This window comes from Rhea pennata, chromosome 2 (genome assembly GCF_028389875.1).
Source record: "Rhea pennata isolate bPtePen1 chromosome 2, bPtePen1.pri, whole genome shotgun sequence".
Classification (NCBI taxonomy): Eukaryota; Metazoa; Chordata; class Aves; order Rheiformes; family Rheidae; genus Rhea; species Rhea pennata.
In genome coordinates, this window is record NC_084664.1 from 58,496,143 (window position 1) to 58,506,876 (window position 10,734).

Here is a 10,734-nt window from a genome sequence, read left to right on the forward strand (position 1 = left end):
TTTTTCTTTTTGAATTAAATCTGGCTGACATTTGCTTAGCTGGTTCTCAGCTCTACAAGTAAAACAAGAGAAGTAGCTTTGTTATTTCAGTCTGTTTTTATCCTCTTCAAGAACAGTTTCAATTAAAAAACAAGCAGGGAACCTGTGTGCTAGGCTTTTCAGGTAAAAAGCCCCTTAAACAGCTAAAATGGTGGGCCAGATTCGGAGGTTATATGTCAAAAGGTTCAAAGTCTTTATCAGAAATAGAAGCAAGATTCCAAAGCTAAAATCAAGGCTCTACTTAAATCAAAATCTCCTCATTACTTCAGCCCAAGATCACATGAGCCAACGGGTAGGAAGGATGAACTCAACTGAAAGTTAAGTTGGCAGGAGTCTAAGTTCAACATTCTTGTATGATTCTTATTTGTGAAAGACTCCTGAAGAAGGTGGCAAATAACCTCAAAGAAGTTAGGGCTTTGGAGAGATCAGTGGTCTACAGAATTTTATAGAGAATTGTACTTTTTCTGTGGAACCTAAAAGCCACTTCTAGAACACACTGATAATTATACTCTGTTGTAATAGCCTGCAGATGGATTTAAAAATAATGAAATTCAGTGTTCTATTACATTCAGTAATTCTTCCAGAACGCTGTTATCTCAGCCTTTGGATTGGGCTCAGTGATTCACAAATTCTGGAAGTGACTCATACCTTCCACTGAGATCACCATTACATTGGGTAAGCTCTGAAGAAAGGTGCTGCCAGCAGGTATACAGAGACAGTGATTCACATATGGAGCTAGGAGAGAGACATTTAGCTAGCTGAATGCTTCTGATCATTTTGACCAAGTCAAAATAAGATAACTGCAATGATCACAGTACAGAGACCAACAGTGCAGAGGCTCAAGCCTGGTTAAGGAGGGGACAGGATGGGAGGGGAGAGGAAGGGCTGCTTATTTGTGCTGTTGTCCAATACAACTGAACATCCTACAGATGCTTTTCCTATTTGATACTTTCACAAACTCAGTGGCCACTAGTGATCTTGCCCCATATAATCAAAACTTTTAGTGAAGGAAAATGGTAGGGATTATCTGCTGAGGATGGTAGTAGTCACAACATTCACAAATCAAGAAGAATGAAAGGAGCCTTTCTGCTACTGCTTTGCTTGACTAGACATTAAATCTGAAAAATCGCTGAAGCTAACGCACAATGAGAAAGATGTCCTTCTTTTCCCTTCCTCCCAGTTATTAATGCAGAAGGAGGGAAAATCATGACATGCATCATGATGAATCCTAATGAGTTAAAATACGAACTCTATGGAAAGTGGCACAGTGTAGATGATCTACAACAAAAACCTATGTAAAATTATCAGTTACTAGAGCACATATCCAAAGTTAGGTACTTTCCTGCAGTGTAAAACAGGTACTTCCAGGCTCTCCCTTGGACTCACAAACTGTAGCAGCTTGAATGAGTCACAGCAATGGCACACCAGGTAAAGATTTGACATGGAAAACCATACAGTTTCCTTCCTCCACCATCAGCTTACAGGCAGTAAAATACAGTTAAAATAGGTTAAAATTACAGTGAAAATATGCTTACATAGCAACTGAGGAAGGGATTGAGGGGAGAGAAAACAAGGCACATGAAGACGTATTTTTTGCATGAAGTAACTGTTGCTCCTGCTTAAAAAAAAAAAAAAAAAGTCTTTAGGGTTCAGTGAGGAATTTTAACAGAAATCCTATATGTTTGATTTCTCTTGAGTATATTCATTAAGCATGTACAGGCAGATTTTCAAAAATATTCAGTTCCCAACAACTCCTATTAAGAATAATGAGACTTGTTGTATGCTAAACAAATTAAAATGTATCAGGAATTGGATAGGAAGTAAAAATTTCATAAAAATATCATGCTTATGCCAGTGATCTCAGCACTGCCACTTCTCTGCCTGCTGGCTTTCTGTTCCCTTATGTCAGTGCTACTGGAAACTTTCGTTAGATGAAGCAGACATTATAAGCTGGTTTCTCATCTCAGTCATTCAGCACTTCATCCAGAGAAACTACAGAAAACTATGCAGTTATTTACCTTTACCATATTTATACTGAACTGACATCTACTCAGAAGAATCTGAATCTGGCCTTCAAAACTCCACATGCCATGTGGAAGGAAAGTCACTTCTTCAGCACCAACAGTATGTTCAAAAAGTGCCAAGAATCACAATATATTAACAATATTTTCTTTGAGGCATTAAGAAGCTTGGTGCTAGGTCCAAAAAAGCATAAAAGTGGCTTGGAAAAAATGTCTTGCACTTTTCACTGCCATCGTATGTCATTCTGCAAGTGTGACTGATCACAGGCAATAAAGGTGGAAAGAAATGGTGAAGCAAAAAAGGAGATAATGAAACATACAGATTTCTTTCAAACATTTGAAAACAGAATGAAATAATTGACCTCCATGATCAAGAGATTAACATTACCTGGCATTTATTGAGATATCTGCTGACAGCAACTGTTCCTAACTGAAGAAGCTAAATCAATAGACAACATATTTAAGCCAGTCCCCACCAAAACTTCTGCTTCCTTTTAGTTGAGCCCAGCATAAGGAAAATCATAGAAGGAAGAGGGAGAAGAAGAAAAAAAGAAACCCCATACTTTAATTAAATTCACACAACTATGCTTTTAGAAAAAGTCCTAGATTGCCCCTACATTCCACAGTCAGGCTTTTACTACTGCTCTGCCTGAATTTAGAAGAGTATCTCAGTTTATCCAACTGATACACAGACACAGGTGTTGCTAAAGCCTTTTAGCATGCAGTCTCTCTCAGCATGTGCATGCTCCAAATAGTTGTCCAGCTGAGGCCATGTTTCAACAGGGTGATAAACATTGGAAATGTGAAAAGGAGGAAGAGAGTAAATAATCAAAAATACGATTAGAAGCAATAATCAAGAACATTTCAGATCAAATTCAGGTGTAAATAAGTAACAGGCCAATAATGACAATAACAATGAATGGCAGCAATAGAACAAGAAGGAAGACTGTCCTAGGTTTGAGAGGCTAGTCTGAAATCTAGACCTTCTTTGTGACCCCAGCCAATGTGCTATATCTCCCTGTACTTGAGGAGATGGGAATATAAGCATCTCTTCGCATCACTACCTGTGAAGGTAAGTGTATTGCAAAATGCAGTGTAGGTACAAGGATTGGAGGCCATTATCAACTGCAATACAGGTAGAGATAGGCTGAAAACCCATATAAAGAGTAAAACAAATGGTAACCTGGGGGGAAAAAAGATACAATGAAAAGCAATAGATTTGTGGATGCAACTTGTACAGGTCCCTCTGTAGCTATGACTTTCTCTGCAAATCAGTAGGCTGACACTTCTATCAGCTAATGCTTGGAAGGATTTGCTACATTTTTCATGTTATGGATACAGATTATGAGAGAAGAAGCTACAGCAGCATTACCAGTCACCATCTGCTCTTAGCTAGGCTTAGCAGCTAACAAAACATATTAGTGCAGAGCTCCTTCAGCAGACCACAACACATTTAGAACTCGTTTTGCCCACAGTGTTACAGGTCCTACCACCTCCATGGTGGGTTAAGCTAACTGATGGATTCTGCCTTGCAGTAGTAACTTGGGAGTGGTTTAATAAATGCACTGAATCAGTCACATTGATTAAGCTAATGAATGTGTAATTTAAGTGCAGTAACTATCTATACCCCAAAACACAAACTTCTGTAAGGTTTTCTTGGAATTGCATACACCTAAAAAGGCCTATGCATATGCCATATATATGTAAATGTGTATATGCATACATAAATAGAAGACTCAGTTTGTACAATTTAAATTTAACCTGATCATCTTGGAGAGTTTGTTTGCTTTTGCCTTTCTTTTTGTTTTCTGGCCTCTTTGTAAGGAACATCCATACTTATACACTGGTTTCAGCCTTCCTCTGTTCGTACTTAATTTTTATCTCAGTCATCCTCTCTGCTGCATATTAAACAAAAGACAAACATGTTACAAACATCCGTTATACTGAACGGATATTTAAGATGATTAAATAGATATGCACACCTGGCCCCTCACATTAACCTATATCAAAGTGTTCCATAAGGTTCCACTACAAAATATGCTATAAAATAAGGTTACCAGGCCAGAAATTAATTTACCAAGTATTTAGATCAGATACCGATCTGTAATTCATATCAAGTCAAAATTCAGTGCAGTAAGCTGAAGCCAGGGGAAGGAAAAAGGAAAGACAAACAACTCAATGAGGCACTAATTACCTCTTGCAATTCAAGCAGGGAAGGCAGATAAGAATGGAATTATCTCAGATTACAACCTTTTATTAAAAAGCCACTAAGCTGCTATACAGAAGAATCGAAAGAAAAGCTCTATAATGAAGCCACAGTGATATTCCAGTTTGACTGTGGCTAAAGAAATTGCTCACAGGAATTTTTGGCATTTGTCACAAAAATGTGCTTAAAACCAAGATGAGTTTCAGCTGCAGAGCATGAACCTGGAGTTCCCTGAAGCTCACAGATGTTTGATTCCAAGGTTTGATTCAAGCTTATCTGTATGTAAGGAATTGATTTAACCCTATAAGATTCATCATAGATGCTATTTTAAACCAGTTTTGAAAAAAAAAAAAAAAAAAAAAAAAAAAAAAAAAAGGAGAGGGGTAACTTGGCCATATACAGTTAGGCAAGAGTGGTCAGTTTCTGAATCTGAAGATGCCTGCAGCCAGGTTGGACTATTCACAAAACATTCCAGCTGATAGAGCTTATCTCTTGCAGTCAGGTTCTAGGTTCTAGTAAGTGTTGCAAGGATCCTTTGCATTATCCCTTACCTTCTCCCTGCATTGTCACAAGGGTAGGTTTCAAGGCCAGGGCTGTGAAACAGAAGTAAAGTCCTGCACACTGATACCACCCTGTTCACCTGCTGAAAGTTCCCAAGCGCATACCTCATTACCAAAGAGGATGGCTAAAGTTCTCAGTTCAGGCTTCTCTAACACCACTAGTGTAGTAGCCCTGATTTCTATTACAGGCAGAGGAGCCTCAGAGAACTGGGAAATGGCCAGATCTAAGGCTCCCCTTCCTACTTGTTCAAGGCTGCAATTGGCTAACAGCTCCACCAATACTTTAGTATGCATGGCAGCTATTTCTGCATAGCACTGTTCTGTACGAGGACTTGCTGGTGTTTTCTCAGCTTGGCCCTCAGTGTCTGCTTAAGTTGCTTCCACCAGCAAGGGATATTATATTGTCTTGACATCTGAATCTTGATTTTTCTTCATCTCCTCATCTGACATTATGCAGTCACAGACATATTCAGGAATGCTACTCTATTTGTAGAGCTGTATCAAGTTCAATGTTTGTACGAATGTCTTTATAACTCACCTCTTGGTAACAATGAGTTGTGGCACATGGCCTGAAGTATTCTGGAGAATGTGAAGACATATGGATCATCTCCTGGAAAAAGAAAAGAAGGCTAGTTACCAATAACTTGAATTCTTTGAGATATGCTCTCTACATGTTTGTTCACCTCCCAGCTCTCTCATCTTGGTCTTTACTGTTTTTGCTTGCATCACAGATTCAGGAGAGCTGAGGGCAAGGAACTTCTCTCTTGGCACATGTGCATTCGCTAAATGGAGGCAGAACATCAATCTAGAACCACAGCTAAGGAAAAAACTTGAGTGCTTTGCCCTCTTGACTCAGAGTCACCAGACACCAATCACATATCCTAAAGAAATCTGGTTATTGAGAATTGGCCTTGCTTGTTCTCAGGGCACTGGGTTGGCTTTTTATGTACAAGGTTGCTTAGATAGTCTCAAGTTTTATTAAATGCATCAATTCCTTTCCTACGAGGAGAAGCTATGCAAAATTTTTCAGGGTTGCCATGTTGCTATAGTCTTTCTAACTTTGTCCTGCTTGCTGAAAATTTCATAAATGTTGGAAACTTCATAACAAAGCTAAGTTCCACCAGCTATTCTTGACAAAAACATCCAGGTAAGCATAGATTTTGAAGAAAATATGAATATTACATCTGGATTTACTCTAAGTCTTTTTTGCAACAGGCTGATCAGTTTTTGGAGGAGGAGGAACTGAAATCAAAAAGTAGAGTGAGAAGTTGGCAGTTTTGCTGACCAGTGATAAATACATTCACAATTTTTACACCCTTATATTAAAAATATTTTAAAATGTTTTGTTTTAGGAACCTCAGGAAGTCTTTATGATTAAAACAGTCTTGCTTTTTGATTACTGAGTAAGTGATACAATTATAGGAAAACTTTTTCCCCCTATACTTTTCCTTTAGCTTAATAAGGGATTGGCCTGTCATTTGTCAGGCTTTCAACTTCTAACTCCTCCTTTTAAAATGGATTACACTTTGGGAAGTATAATTAGGAATATGCTTCAGAGAAACCACCTTGACATACAGTAGCATTCTGAAAAGCTACTCAAGTTTCTAAAAAATTCAGAGCAAAACGGCATTTTTGAACAAGAACAACATGGTGAGACAGGCCCTAGTTATTACCTCTTATTAGGTATTATCTAGCCATAACTTCCTCCTTTCCATCCGTCCTTGGCAAGACGGCACAGTTAATCCAAGCCTACAGCAAATCTTCAGAGCCTCAGACATTTTCCCAGAGGAGTGACATAGCAATTTGGCTGAGACACATAAAAGTTTGAGTACTTTTAGGATCTCTGCATTCCAAGACAAATAAAGCAGCAAACTCTTATACACACCTGCTGTGCTCAATTGCTGGCAAATTATCAGGGCTCTCTTTCTGTGAGAAGACTTTGATAAATAGCAGTTTTCCTTGGACTTTAGTTCTTCTGCAGGGAGAGGGTAAATACATCTTCAACCTCCCAGCCTAGCTGCCAGGAACAATGACCTTTAGCTCTCTCCTGGAAGCCCGAGTGCTTCCTCAGATGTCACAGAGAGGGGCTGATTAGGCCCCACAGCCAACTAACCAGTGTGAAATTTGTTCTTATCACATCTTGTGCTCGCTAACTTTACTCTGAACAATAAACTAATACAGTATTAGCAGCAGCTCCCAGAAAACCAGAAGAAAAGTAGATAATGCAAGGTTATAGTTTGCTGCCTAGACAGAGTTTAGCTGGCAGCTTATTGTCAACTTATTATACTGTTGATGAGTAAATCGATTTTGTTTATATCAGAGCTTTCTTCCTTGCTATGAGCAGGAAGAATGCACACCTATTGGAAAACAGGACAAACATTTCCTCAGGAAAAAAAATGCTTACTGTTGGCACATCCTTAAAATGTTGGTTACTTCTCTGTAAATACCACACCCAATAATATTTGCAACAGATTTTGCCAGTTGATCATCATCTTCTTATGGGATCTATTCTCTGTTCAGAAAGTAACTAGCTAAGGCTTTGTAAATAAAGGGAGTCTTCATTTTAATGCCTCTTTTCAGTGTCTTCCTCCATATAAAAAAAATAAAAGAAATTCCTATATTAAGATGTGACTTGGAAAGAAATATTTTGTTTCTTTTCTGGGCAAGCTTTTAATCTCTTTTTGAAACTGTCAATTTTGAAACAAATGGTTGAACTCTTTCCTTTTGAAAACACTGAAAACACATTTTGATCTTTAAGAGTTTTCATTTTCTTCTTTTTCCACTAATAAACACTGCTTAGTGAATATAGAGAATCCTCTGTTCAAAACAGTAAAATTGTCCCCAGATACAAGTCCTTGGGGAACTGCTGCCTATGTGTAAACTTACTCTAGGCATGCTTTTATGTACTATCAGCCTCCCACTAGACCATGGTGATTGATTCTCCCCAGTTCATATAGTTCCCATGTCAGAGTCTTACCAGCAGTCTTTCTGTTCTGGAAGGCTACTTCAGTTCTTTGATGAACATGTGAAGTTACTTCTACAGCACTGAGAAGTGTGCTGGATTTTTTTCCTCTTCATTATCTAAACCAGACATAAGCAACGCAACTTAATGCTGAGGAATTGTACGTTATGTTCTCTGCACCCTTCAAACAAGTCTTCCTTGCTGGAGAAAGTAAATTCTGTTTTTAACTCTCCTACACCTTATGTAAACTACTGCTTTTCTTTTCACCCTCACAGATTTGTAAGCAAAGTCAAAGACGGATCTACATTTTGGGGTATCTAACCAAGAGGGGATAATCTTCTCACCTGAAGTTAACCCATTATCAGTAAATTCAACCGCACACAACACAACAAAGTGTGCATTAATCATCCTCAAAATCTAATTACAACAGAAAATCTCAATTATGTCAAGGACAAGGACAGTTGTGAAGGACTGTCATAAAGCTGGCATAGAGAGATTAACATATTTCATTCTTATGAAGAAATAGATCATATACTATAAAATCATCTGCATGCTTCATTGGCAACTTCCCTGGCAGAATAGGTAACAAACATGAGTTATGAGATTAAATAGAGACTGGCACCATCATCTACTTTCCTTTACTGCACAGCCAAATTAAATTTTTTGCTGTTGACCCTTGCAGCCAAAATAAATGTACAGCTGGGCCAAAGTTGGCTAGTGACTCTAGTTTGCTTAGCTTTGCCGAGGTTAAGGATGCTTGGAGTATTGCAGAGGCGTTTCCTTCAAGTCTCCAGGGCAAATAACTTTTGCAGAGGCATGCTTGAGTGATAGAGTATACTCAGCATCAAAGTAAACATTGGAAAGTAACTAGTAAAGACATATATATAAGAAGGGGAACAGATCTAGACCTGAGAAGAGACACCCATTTCTCTTGTGTCCTTCTACTGTCTGTGGTATCCTTCCCCTGTAGCAACCCAAGCTGGATGCAGTAAAATTAAAAGACAAGAGAACAATAGAAAATAATGTGCTCTTTTTGTTTTCCTTATAGGAAGAAGCTTCCTGGTAGAATCTGATGCTCACATATAGTTTCCAGATTTCACACCTGCAATAGAGCTCATGTTCTCACAGCACTGGGTCTTTGTGAGAATTCATGCCCCTTGGTCCATGCAGCTTTGAGGGATCAAACTGCATTGCTTTCATGTGCTTCTTCTCTGAAGGCAGATGGGCATGAACTCCAAACCAAACTCAATTTTCAAGCAATCCTTTTAAATTTACGAGAAGCAGCTTAATTGTTTTGTTTCATTTATATTACAACAAATTCAGGAGAGCTTCAAAAAGCTGGAGCTACCTGTGTTTTAGGGAGACAAATAATAAAGCCTCTCTAGTACTTTCCAGTCATGATGGGAGTGGCAAAAAGAGAATCAGATCAAGACCAGGAATATCTCATTATGCTGTTGTCCCTCTGTTGCCTAGTTTAATTCTTCATTTCCACTCCAGCCCACTACCTAAACTATCAGCTTAGGTTATAACATTCTGCCATTCTGATACTGCTCCTTCAATCACAGTTAGACGTAGCATTCTTCCTTTTTCTCTCCAGCTATTTTAGAACAGCATTCCATTTTGGCTGTGGGTAGGGTGAGTATATGAAAAATTTTTCAGATGCTACAGGTTCCTTAGAGTGCGTGACTAGAAATAAAGTGATATTATTGGGATGCCCTAAGAATAACTGCTCTTGCTTCTTTGAAAAGGTGGCACTTTCTTTGGCTTTCAATTACAAGGTAGTCAAAACGTATAATGGGCAACAGTACTGCATGCAGCTGTAACTCATTTAAAGACCACTCTTGCTTTCCCTGGAGCTAATGTGGTGGAGAAACTGTTCCATCACTCTTTTTTGATTGGTTTACTGTAATGCCCTTTGTTTTGATCAGTTTTATTGCCTCAGAGGTAAGTTATTGTCTGAGTTATTTCACATACCTAGTATATACAGCATATGTTGAACTGTGTCTTTGTTCCATGCTCCAGGGTGCAGAAGCTTAGCTATAGCTCTGAGTATTACATTAGTTGTCCCTACTAATTCTTTTGATCAAAAAAAGCTTTTATCTTGTCTGATACACGCTTATCTTGAATAGCATTATGCTTGGAATTAGATAAATGGGGTAATGCCTGTTGTTCCTACTCCCTCTTTTCTATGCTTGGTGCTTTATTTCGAAGGTGTAAAATTATTCCTTTATACGGTTCTGGGTAGAGACTAAAATGTGTCACCCATTCCATTTTGTCCTCTTGATGACAAAAATCAAACTCCATAGCCACAACAAGCCCAGCAGGAAATTGTTTTTGTGAAAAAGTGTTGGGTACAGTGCAACAGACACGGTTTTGAACTATCAGTAACAACAAAATCAGGTCCAGTTGCTGTCTCTTTTCTCTTTTCCTTACCTGTAATGCCTAGCTATCTCCAATGTTCTGGTGGTGTAATCAAAACACTATCCCCTGAACACATTATGCTTAGCCTCACTACCATCAATAGCAATGCCCTGGCCAGATTTGCTACTAGTTCTGAATGCTGACTCTACAAAAAGTGGGCATCCTATATGGGTGACATTACAAACTTCTTCATAAGGTCTAGATACCAGTGATAAATATTCACATCAGATGTATGCTGGTTGTATACTGAAGTCAGCGACCATGGGTGTAGGTGCTAGAACTCCTGGACCCCTAGCAGTGAAGTGCGACACACTTCCCATTTGCAGCCAGAAAAACTCCCCTGAATAATTATATTTGTATTATTTGTTGCAGCTATTACTAAGTTACTAAAGTTACTGAGTTTAATAGTGATCTGCAGGAAAAGACAAACTGTAAGGCAAGGAGCTCCGTATTAAGCATCTTACAGGAAGCCTTTGAACGTTGTTGTTGGATAAGGCAGAGCCATCGCCTCCGAGGAGTCTGGCT